General features: G+C 38.0%; 1 long non-coding RNA gene across 1 annotated transcript; it reads left to right on the top strand.

Annotated features, from left to right (window-relative positions):
- Nucleotides 1–1,395: 1,395 nt before the first annotated feature.
- LOC128092555 (uncharacterized) lies at nt 1,396–3,129 on the top strand. Its single transcript, XR_008211871.1, has 3 exons — nt 1,396–1,546; nt 1,672–1,882; nt 2,989–3,129. It is a non-coding gene; the product is annotated as an uncharacterized LOC128092555 (long non-coding RNA).
- Nucleotides 3,130–10,644: the final 7,515 nt, after the last annotated feature.

Here is a 10,644-nt window from a genome sequence, read left to right as displayed (position 1 = left end):
TAGGGGTGAGCACCAAAAATTTGACAACTTTTAATTTTTTATGGGATGCCCTAATGCGCAAGGATCTGGCCTACACGCCAGTGATGTTTTTGGACAAAGTGCCTCAATCGTGGCCTCAATAATTGACATTTTTGAAAACATCTTTTTTACGGGTTGAATCCCATTTGAAATTGAAGTGCGGAGCGCCAGCTCCTGTTACGTCCAATCAAGCTCATATTTGAGATTTGGGCTCAGTACGCCCACCGAAACAAGCCCCTTAATGCCCACCAAAAAGTCATTTTTGTTACACTCTAGTGCATAAGCATCACAACAGCTGGAACTATTTTCTCAATTCCAATGCAACAGGCAACTAATTAACAAAATTCGCATTGTTGAAAGGTTGTTGCGGAGGCCAAATGTTGCTCCAGACTTGAGAGTTTAATATTTTGAGTGATTTTATATCCTTTCCTCAGTGAGAAACGCAAAACGCTGCAGCTAATCGAGCAAATATCTTCTCAAATTTCGAACTTCCCTGTAAGTCAAAGTCAGGTTGATCCCGTCTTCAATAAACTCTGCTGTCAATTAACAAATTTGTGGTTTTCTTAATCTTCTTGACCTGAACCGGTGCAAAAATGGCGGATCGCTTCGAAGCTAATTGGCCGCGCAAATGAATGGATCGATACCTCATTCATTCACTCACTCCCAGTCCGTCGTCCCATTCAGATTTGAAGTCGAGTAGCCATCACAATCCAATCTTTCTCTCATTTGACCAAAAGCCGCCGAAACCGAAGCCGTGTCTTGCTCTGCCACCGCATAAGTAGATAATTAAAGGTCGGTCCGGACAGTTCGGACCAATGATGCGTGTGTGTGTGTGTGTGGGGTGATTACGACCCTTTTTTCGCAACTGGTGCGCACACGCGGTGATTTAATGAAAGGGCCCGTCCGCGCGCCACTCATAATTTGGGGCCCCACCGTTTCGGAAAAGTGAAAAATAGTGCAAATTAATTGCGCTAATTTGTTTCGGCGACCAGCAGATCAAAGGGCCCATGCCGACACTCTCTTTCTCTGGCTTTTTTTCTCTCTTGAGAAGAAAGTATGAGGTTATGTGAAAGGAGGAAGTGACTTTTTAGGCTTTATAGCTTAGGAAATCTTCCCCCAAGGTACAATACACAATTTTTCTTCGCCACACATTTTATCACCCAAATCCAATTTTCCTCTTAGCGGCAATCAATTTTCAGCTTGACAAACTTCCTCCCTTTCCATGGAAGTGTCATTTCAACAAACACCCTAAAACGAAGCCAAGCTCCCAGCTCAAAGTGTCAAATCATCACTCGATTTAATGACACACTCTCCTCTCTTTCTCTTGGTGGCCACGACCAAGTGTCACTTTGGCTCGTAAAGTTCTCGCCCAAAACTCTCACACTCACACTCAAAAGTCATCCAAGCAGGCGGCCCCGCGTGAAACAAGTTGGTGACTGGTGAAAAATTGGTTATCCTAAATGGGAACGGAAAGTTACTCACTCGGAAAATCAACTTCTGCCAACCGGCCCTTTCCAGGGCGCTGTTGGTAAGTAGTAGGAGAGACCCCGGTCGTAACTTTGGCCGAGAAGCACCCTCGAAAAGCCGGCACACGAAGGGGACATAATTTCGAAGATTGATAAATTCCTTCCTCCCATTTTTTTTCTTTGCTAGGACACCGAGCAGACAGGTCCAAATCCGGAGTCCGCAATAGTGTGAAACGACAAAACGGCAACGAGGACGGCTACGGAAAGTGACATTTGAGCTGGAATGGCGGAAACCACGATGAGAGATTTTGGGTTTTATAGCGTGGCCCCGTGTGGCTTTTGGACGTTTTACGATGATTGTTAAAGATTCTGCTGGCAGGATCTTAGCAATCGCTGGGGTGAGTGTCAAAATGAGCGGAAGATTTCTTGGAAATTGAATTCCTGCTTCCGGTTGAGTTCGAGCGATCCAGAGGTGCTGTTGGGTGTGCCTGTCAATTTTGTCAATTCTGTCATATCTGCAAATTCTGTCAAATCTGTAAATTTTGTCAATGTCATTGAACAAGTTTTCTTTCAATCAAGATGTTCTTCTAGAGTTTGTTTTTAAAAGGTTCTACAAACATTTTTTTTTTGCTTTTTGGGTGTTTTTGAATACCTCTGACTCAAGGCGGATTCAAAAACACTCAAAAAGTAAATATTTAAAAAACTCCAGATTATAATTTTAATCACAGACACCTTGAATGATCCCAAACTATTGGTTGGAAGATCTTAGCATAGTCGAATTTTGGGTAATCGAGGCTTCGGATTATAAATTTTGGACTCTATTGAAAACACTAAAAAATCATTCACGGGCACGCCATCTTTCTTTAACTTTGTTAAAAACTAACCCCTGAAGTTATACTCCCTCAGTGCACTCCATTCTCATACTTTCCGCGCATTACATTTCCAACCCTCTCTCTTTATTACAACCTTTTTTTCACCCTCATTCGCCTTCTCATCATCACCAGAGAGTTCGCAAAATTACCGACCGGACCCGACACTGACCGAAACCGAACGACCGACGCGGTCCGAGGCCTCCCATATTGAAGATAGAGTTATTACAAGCATTGATCTCCGCGGGCCAATCTTTTCATACCAGACCTTTCCTCGCCTCCTTCGCACCTTGGACCACCGTGCTTTGGAAGGGGCTCCCCTCCCTCCATTCCCTCTTTTACGGGCGCGGAGCTCCATTTCTTCTCCATGGCCACGGAGGCGGCCGCGGCGGCACCTTTATCACCCGGGTATTCATACATACTTATACTTAAACACATCGGCGGCTCCTTTGATCTTCTACCAATTAGCTTAACCGACACCTAAGGCCGCGGCTTCTTTTGACCACTTAAAAACGACCAACCGGAGGAGTCCGAGGCCCCGCGTGGACCACGACTTCGGGTGGAGGTGAGGTCTTAAAGCGGGAACTCGCTGAGCTCGCTGGGCTTTAATTTGATCGTTTTCTTCCTCCTTGCAGCATCAGCAGCAGCACCTTCAACTCTTCCTCTTCGTGGAGAGTTACTTCGCATTGGCGTTATTCCACTTCTTCTTCTTCTGGGGAGGGAATAAAGTGAATCACTTGGCGTTACATTTGCCTCGTGGATTTTGCTTTGGTGGATGCTGGAATGAACGCTGACCTGGAGTTCAGCCCTGGATGAGAGCTTTTAATAATGTAACAAACTATTAACTATCCGATTTTCCGAAGATGCATTTTGGTGAGTACTGAGGAAAGATGTTTTTCCTAACAAACAACTGCAAAAAGTGTAACATATAAATACCAGGTTAACTCTTTTTCCAGCTATGTTTTTTATAGCGATGCTAGGTACAATTTTAATTTTTGGATTAGAAATGTTTTCAATGACACGAAATGAAAAAAAAATCCTCTTTTATTTTAATTTCAGTAAACACCATAGGTCTCCATAAAATGTGTTTCTATCAAAAACGAAATGGAGACGTATGGTGCCAAAGATCTTAGGTTCGATTCCCGGAGTCGACAGTTTTGGTTTTTTTGTTTTGATGGATGAACTTTTTTTTGCAGATGAACCTCGAGGGAATAATTCTCTCACCCATCTCGAGCGGTGTTCTATGTGGCTGTGAATGGTATCACTCAAGGTTGTTAATCGATAGAATTATCATCGATATGGGACGATAACGATAATCTATCGTTATCGTCATTCCGATAATTTTATCGGCGATATTTTATCGACGATATTTAAAATACAGTCCAAACTCGATTATCCGATGGCCTCGGAAAAATTTCTCTTCGGATAATCGAATCACGAAAAAAAAAATTTCGTTGTCTAATTTTTGACTGTCAAGCTAAGGTATGACCCCCTAACTACGCTAAAATGATTTAGAATTTTTAGATCCAAGATGGCGGCCAAAATGGCGGTGATGTAATATTGAAAAAAATACATTTTTTTAAAGCAATCAACAACTCAAATTTGACTGAAATGGGGTCGTAGAACTCAAATTGTATGTTGAAAACATGAAAATGAAAAAATAGGTTTTTTTTGTTCGTGATTCGATTATCCGAAGTCCCATACAAACCTTCGGATAATCGAAACTTCGGATAATCGAGTCTGGACTGTATTTCTAAAACCGACTTGAAGTTGAATTTTCACGCTGCTCTTCCTCTTTTTAGAAAATATTTTTTTGATAATATGGTAAGTTTCGAAGTATAAATACTTAAAAAAACACAAAATACCTTATTTTTTTAAGTACTAAAATTTTTATAATTTGTAATATGGGTATCAAACGATTTAAAATTTTGCATGCATTTTCACTGTTTTAAGAGGGAGTCCACGAACAGGGCATACCCCTTTGTATGGGATGTCGTTTGGACCTCACCAATCTGCCTGAAATTTTCAGGGGTTGTTTGTACATATGAAACTAGCATCTGGCCAAAATATGAGCACTCTAGGTCAACGGGAAGTGGGGCAAATAGGGACACAAAGTTTAAAGGTTCAAGAACGTCAAAAATCTTAAAAAGGCTATAACTTTGGCAAAATTTAACATAATTTCAAAATTCAAAATGCATCTGAAAGGGCTTGAAAAATGCAACAAAATGCAGGGTTGAACATCCCAATTGGTTAAATTTAACGGGAGTTATTGGCATTTTAGTGAAAAAATAGCATAATTTTCAAAATCAAGTAAAAAAGTGTTCCATCCAGATATCAACTCATTTCGACTTGCAGCTTGTAGGGGACATCTGTGACTACCATCTGAGACTGAGAACGCTTTGGGTAAGGCAGTTTAACATATTAAATAGACACTTTTACTATTAGTGAATTTTTCGGTTGTAAATTTTTGATCGGGGGACCCCTTAGATCAAATTTTCCGGTGATAATTTCATCATATTCGTGTTCCTGAGACAATTTCACTGTAGAAACAAGCATAAAAATGTTTTTTCATCCATTTTAACCGTTAAAAAAATTGCATTTTGTTGCATTTTTCAAGCCCTTTCAGATGCACTTTGAATTTTGAAATTACATTATATTTTAGTTTCGTTACAGCATTTTTAAGATTTTTGACGTTTTTGAACCTTTAAACTTTATGTCCCGATTTGCCCCACTTCCCGTTGATCTAGAGTGCTCATATTTTGGCCAGATGCTAGTTTTATTTGTACAAACAACCCCTGAAAATTTCAGGCAGATTGGTGAGGTCGATGCGAGATGGGTATGCTTTGCTCGTGGACTCGCTCTTAAAGTGTTTTGAATGAAATGCTCAAATTTTCACAAAATACGGTATTTTCTCAGAAATATTCAAATTTTTAAATTCGCATTATGGGTATCAAACGACTCTAAATTTTGCATGTATTTTTACTGTCATAGAGTTTTTTTTACTGAAGTACTCAAATTTTTGACAAAATACCGTTTTTTTTAATTTTCACAAAATACCGTATTTTCTCGAATATACTCAATTTTTTTATAAATCGCAATATGGGTATCAAACGAGGCGAAATCCTACTTTGTATTTATTCAAAAAACTCTAAAACTGTAAAAATACAAGCAAAATTTCGAATGCCCATATTGCGAATTGTAAAATTTTGATTAGTTTCGAGAAAATACGGTATTTTGTGAAAATTTGAGTATTTCATTTAAAACACTCTTATACAGTTAAAATACATGCAAAATTTCGAATCGTTTGATATCCATATTTCGAATTATAAAAATTTGAGTATTTTAACGAAATACGTTATTGCTTGAACTTTGAGTACTTTCAAACATTTTTTTCAGGTTCAGTATTTTAGTTATTTGCTGACTTGGATATTTTGCCTGGTTTTTGTTAAGTTTTGAATTATTTGAAATGTTGAACAAAATGTTTAAGCCATCAGCAAATGTTCACTGATTTTATAAAGTCTGTGTGAAATGGATTGTTGATTTGAAATCATTTACCTAAAACTAAAAGGAGTGCGACTGCTAAATTTAATGTTTATTTTAATTTTTGTATATTCAAATTGGCCTGTTCTCTCGTTTCAATCTCAATTACAGGCTCATAAATCTGCCTGAATAAATCAAATTAGTAGTAGAAACCAGCTTTATCACTTATAAATCACGGCCCACTTGGACATGGCTAGATCTAATAAAACTTCCGTTTTCCCAGCCTACTGCCGCCATGCCAGTTTCGCGCAAAGCTCCTCTCTACCTATATGTGAAACCATAAACTCTACCGCGCTACTCCTTGGGCTCTTTACAGGTGGTCTTCCCCCCTTTTAGTTCCTCAAATCGACCCACTAAATCTCTCATTTAGCGTTAATTTACAGGCTGCGTGTGTGCGTTGCTTTCTGATTTGCCGACCAAACAACCAACTCTTGAAAAACCACGAAGCAGCTGTTTGATTCCAACGGATTCCTTCCTGAATCGACTCCAACCACCATCGGGGACCATATTTTTGATGGATGAGAAAAATATATCGCATGTATATCTATAAGTGAGCTGCTTCCTCTCTCTCTCGATGCTTCGACGGTTGAACTGGCTTCTGCACAGCTTCTAACCTCTTTCTGTCGGGGGCGCGCCATGGAAAACCAGGGGAAAATCGTTTCTTTATTACAGCTTTTCTCAAGAGGGGCCAATATCTTGCTTCTTCTCTATTAATACTGTTTTCCGACAATTTATCCCCGGACAACAAGTTGCTGCTACCACCGTCGTCGCAGCTGCATTCGTGCTTAATCACATTTGGTTCCAGCATGCGCGACTTACCGCGCGACTGGCAGCAGTGTTGCTAGTTTTGCAATCATTACTAAAAAACATTACTTAAAAAAATCTGAGTCGTAGCTTAAAATTTTAATTGAAAAATATTTGTAATGGCTCAAAATTAGTAAATCATTAAAATATATGTTTTATCAAGATGTATTATTTAGAAAGCATAATAATCAGACTAAAATTTTAAAAATAATCTAAATTGTGGTCAAATGAGCAATTCTCCTCTTAGTCGGCCGATTTTATTCCGATCTGTATCTTTGGAAGGAATCTTCGGATAGATTTGGTTTTTGTAGGTATTGGTTAGTACTACTAACAAAAAATAGATTCACTGACGAAAAATTTACTCATTTTTGACAAAGAACTTTGTCCTAAGGGCACTGTCTACGGGTGTCAATCCGAAATTTCGCGAAGCAAAAGTGTAACGATTTTTTGTAATTGTTTAAACGCTTATATCTTCCACCCCATTCAAGCAATCTGTATGCTTTATCCACCAAACGAAAGAGGAAGTCTTAAATTTCAAGTAGACTACCTCACATAATTGATAAAACTTTGTTAAAGTATTCAAAAGTTACGATGAAAACAAAAGATGAATGCAGGATAAATCCCGGCTGCTGATTGGCTGAGAGCTCTTAGCAATTTTTGCCTTGTCTCCTGTCTCATTTTCCGAACCATACTTGTTTTAACCGGGACCGTGGTGTAGGGGTAAGCGTGATTGCCTCTCACCCAGTCGGCTTGGGTTCGATCCCAGACGGTCCCGGTGGCATTTTTCGAGACGAGATTTGTCTGACCACGCCTTCCGTCGGAAGGGAAGTAAATGTTGGTCCCGGACTAACCTACAAAGGTTAGGTCGTTAGCTCAGTCCAGGTGTAGGAATCGTCTCCCTAGGTCCTGTCTCGGTAGAGTCGCTGGTAGGCAGTTGGACTAACAATCCAAAGGTCGTCAGTTCGAATCCCGGGGTAGATGGAAGCTAAGGTGTAAAAAGAGGTTTGCAATTGCCTCAACAATCAAGCCTTCGGACACCTAGTTTCGAGTAGGAATCTCGCAATCGAGAACGCCAAGGCAATGCTGTAGTGCGAATAATTTGATTTTTTTTTTGACTTGTTTTGGCAATATTTTTGTGTGTTGGCAATTTATTTCTACAGAGGTGCCAATAATTGAAAACATTAAATTATAATAAATTATTCAGGATTAAATAAATTTGCAAAGAATTAAAAAATATAAATAAAAATAGAATAATTTTCCATAGTTTTGTACAAAGTTCTTTGCCTTATTGGTCATGTAGAGACATAACCACCTCCTGCACCTTTTTTAACTAACTTTTTGCTACCGAAAACTGAATTCCCATTATAGGTATTTTAAGATATTTGATTGTTTTTATATTATTTGGGGAATCAACAAATGAGTTTCTGAACAAAACGTAGTACTAGGTTCCTGTCAAACTTTAAATTTTTTACATGTTTCATCACAAAATGTGCATAGTGCCCAAGGGGTGTAAATACTTTTTTTACATACTGTAGATCCTTGGATGTATTTTTTATCCGAAAATTTGTTAGATATTCTTTTTGATTTTGATTCTTTTTTATCTTCGACAGCAATTTGGAAACTCAACAATAGGGGAAATAAACCATTTCTCAGCCTATTTCTATTATCGACCTATCAGCACTTTGATCATGAATTACAACTTTTATATAGTGTTTTTGACTGTTCCAAAGTAACAAAAAGCTCAAAAAAAAGTGAGCAAGTAACTTTCCATTATTGACGTATCCAAAATTTTTGATTAAATAGCGGAAAACTGCAAAGTGATTAGAATTGGTCGAACGGCTTAGAGTGATTAAAATGGGTATATTTCGCCTAAATACGTTCATCATAGGTTAATAAGGTATTGGCCAACGGGGTTTTTCCTGCTATGCAATATCTCAGTTACTGAACAGTAAAACTTCATTCTTTTGATTGTTTAGATTTATAAGATTATTAAATTACAAAGAATAAAAAAACAACATATTTTTAACTTTTATGTAACCGTCAAATAAATCTACTAAATCTGCCAACACTGTTCAAAAAAGTGAAGGCAGGGTAGGGAAGAAGGGGATACAATGTGAAGCGAAAACATATTTCCCATTTTAAAGTAACGTTAATTAAAGATTTCTATCTTAATTATTTGTTTACGGGTGTTTTCCCCCTTTTTCATCCTCTGGTCCTCGGCAGGGTGCCGCCGCCTTTGACCGATTTACCAATTCTGATGATCGGGCGGGTATCGAACCAGCACAGTACGGATTGACAGCAAGACAGAGCGAGAGATGATATTCGCACTGTGGTTGCTTTCAAGAGTTTCGAGAGTGCGATTTCATGGTGAGCATGATATTTTTGCCTCACTCTGCTTATGATTCCCGTACAAAATTAACTAATAGGGTTCCTAATTGTTGCTCTTTATTGAAGGTGACGACGACGAGTCTATTTTCGAAACCACTCTTCGCACATTAGTCTCTCTGTTGTTGGCGAAGAACACTGTCAAAATTTTAGGAAATAAAAATCATTTTGATTTTGCACAAACACTTCAACAAATTTAATTTGAATTTTCATGAAATTTGTGAACAAAATAGTTATAATTTATTGTTTTGAAATTCAATCAATTTTAATCTGTGCTATCGATGCAAACAAAGCAGATCGTCAGCGCGAAATAATAACAAAAAAGTAAGCTGAAAATTCATTAACCATGGTGCACGAAACGAGAATTAATTGAAAAATATAAATCACGACCGCGCTCGGCCACTCAGCACTCAGCAGTTGCGATGGCAATTGGTATTGTTGGTTGTCATCGCGCGAGCGCCGTGCGCGGTTGGTAAATTTTGACAGCATCAATTAAAAGGGGTAAGGTTTGGGTAGAAGAAGTGAGGGTAGGTGCGGTTTCGACGCGATGGGATCCTATTAAAACTGTCACTCAGGCAGAACATGGCTGGTGGCGACGAGTGAGGGTGATGAAGTTGGTTTATTGCTGTTTTATGCTTAATATTACTAATATATGTAACAAAAGGGCCATGGTCCCAGAAATCAGCATTTTCAAGAATATTTTTGAATGGTTTATGGTTTGCTTTTGGAAAAACGCGGTTCTCAGAAATCTATGATTTTTCTAATTTTATATGTCTCAGACCGAAAAATTAGAAAAATAAATCACAAAAATCTAACTTTAAGTGGATACATCTTGAAAATGGAGTTCTGTATCGAATTTTCTGTCATGTACTTTTTGTTTTTTGCAGTTAACACTCGTTATTATTTTTCTAAACACCATTAAAATTTTTTTTTCCGAAATAGTGCATGGACTTTGTGTGGCCTACCCCAGTACATGTTTTAAAAATAGTAGTCCTGAGAAAACCTTACCTGTTGGAAAATATTCCAAAAAACAAATTAAAGTCATCTATCAAAGTCACCCCGGTTTACGGTACCTCACAGAATTAAATTTAAATAGCGTCTTTTCGAGGCAAAGTTTGATTTTTCGGGAATATTTTTGGTATGGTTGATCAAGTCTGGTTGTTCTGGTATGTTTGCCCAAGATTGAAAAAATATTTTTTTGCAATTCCGTCGTGAAACTACTTACTTTTCCTGTCATTCTTGAACGACGAAATAACCTACTTTTCTGTACCAAAAATAGCAGAATCGGATAACAACACTTTTCAAATAAATGCTGAAAAGTTCTACTTTTCAGCACTCAAATGGGTGCTAAAAAGTTGAACTTTTCAGCACTTGTTTCGAAAAATAACACTTTTCAACATTTTTTTGATTTAAACTATTTATTGATAAAAAAAATGAAAATTTGACATAAAATTTCACTCAGTGTGTGTTTTTTGGAATTGCATAAAGATGTTGTATGAAACTCGTTGCAAAACTATTTCCCATTTCGTCGTGAAACTGCCTACTTTTCTTGTCATTCTCGA

The sequence above is a fragment of the Culex pipiens genome, chromosome 1 (genome assembly GCF_016801865.2).
Source record: "Culex pipiens pallens isolate TS chromosome 1, TS_CPP_V2, whole genome shotgun sequence".
NCBI lineage: Eukaryota > Metazoa > Arthropoda > Insecta > Diptera > Culicidae > Culex > Culex pipiens.
The sequence above is the reverse complement of the archived record's forward strand: the minus strand, read 5'-3'. Positions and strand labels throughout refer to the sequence as shown.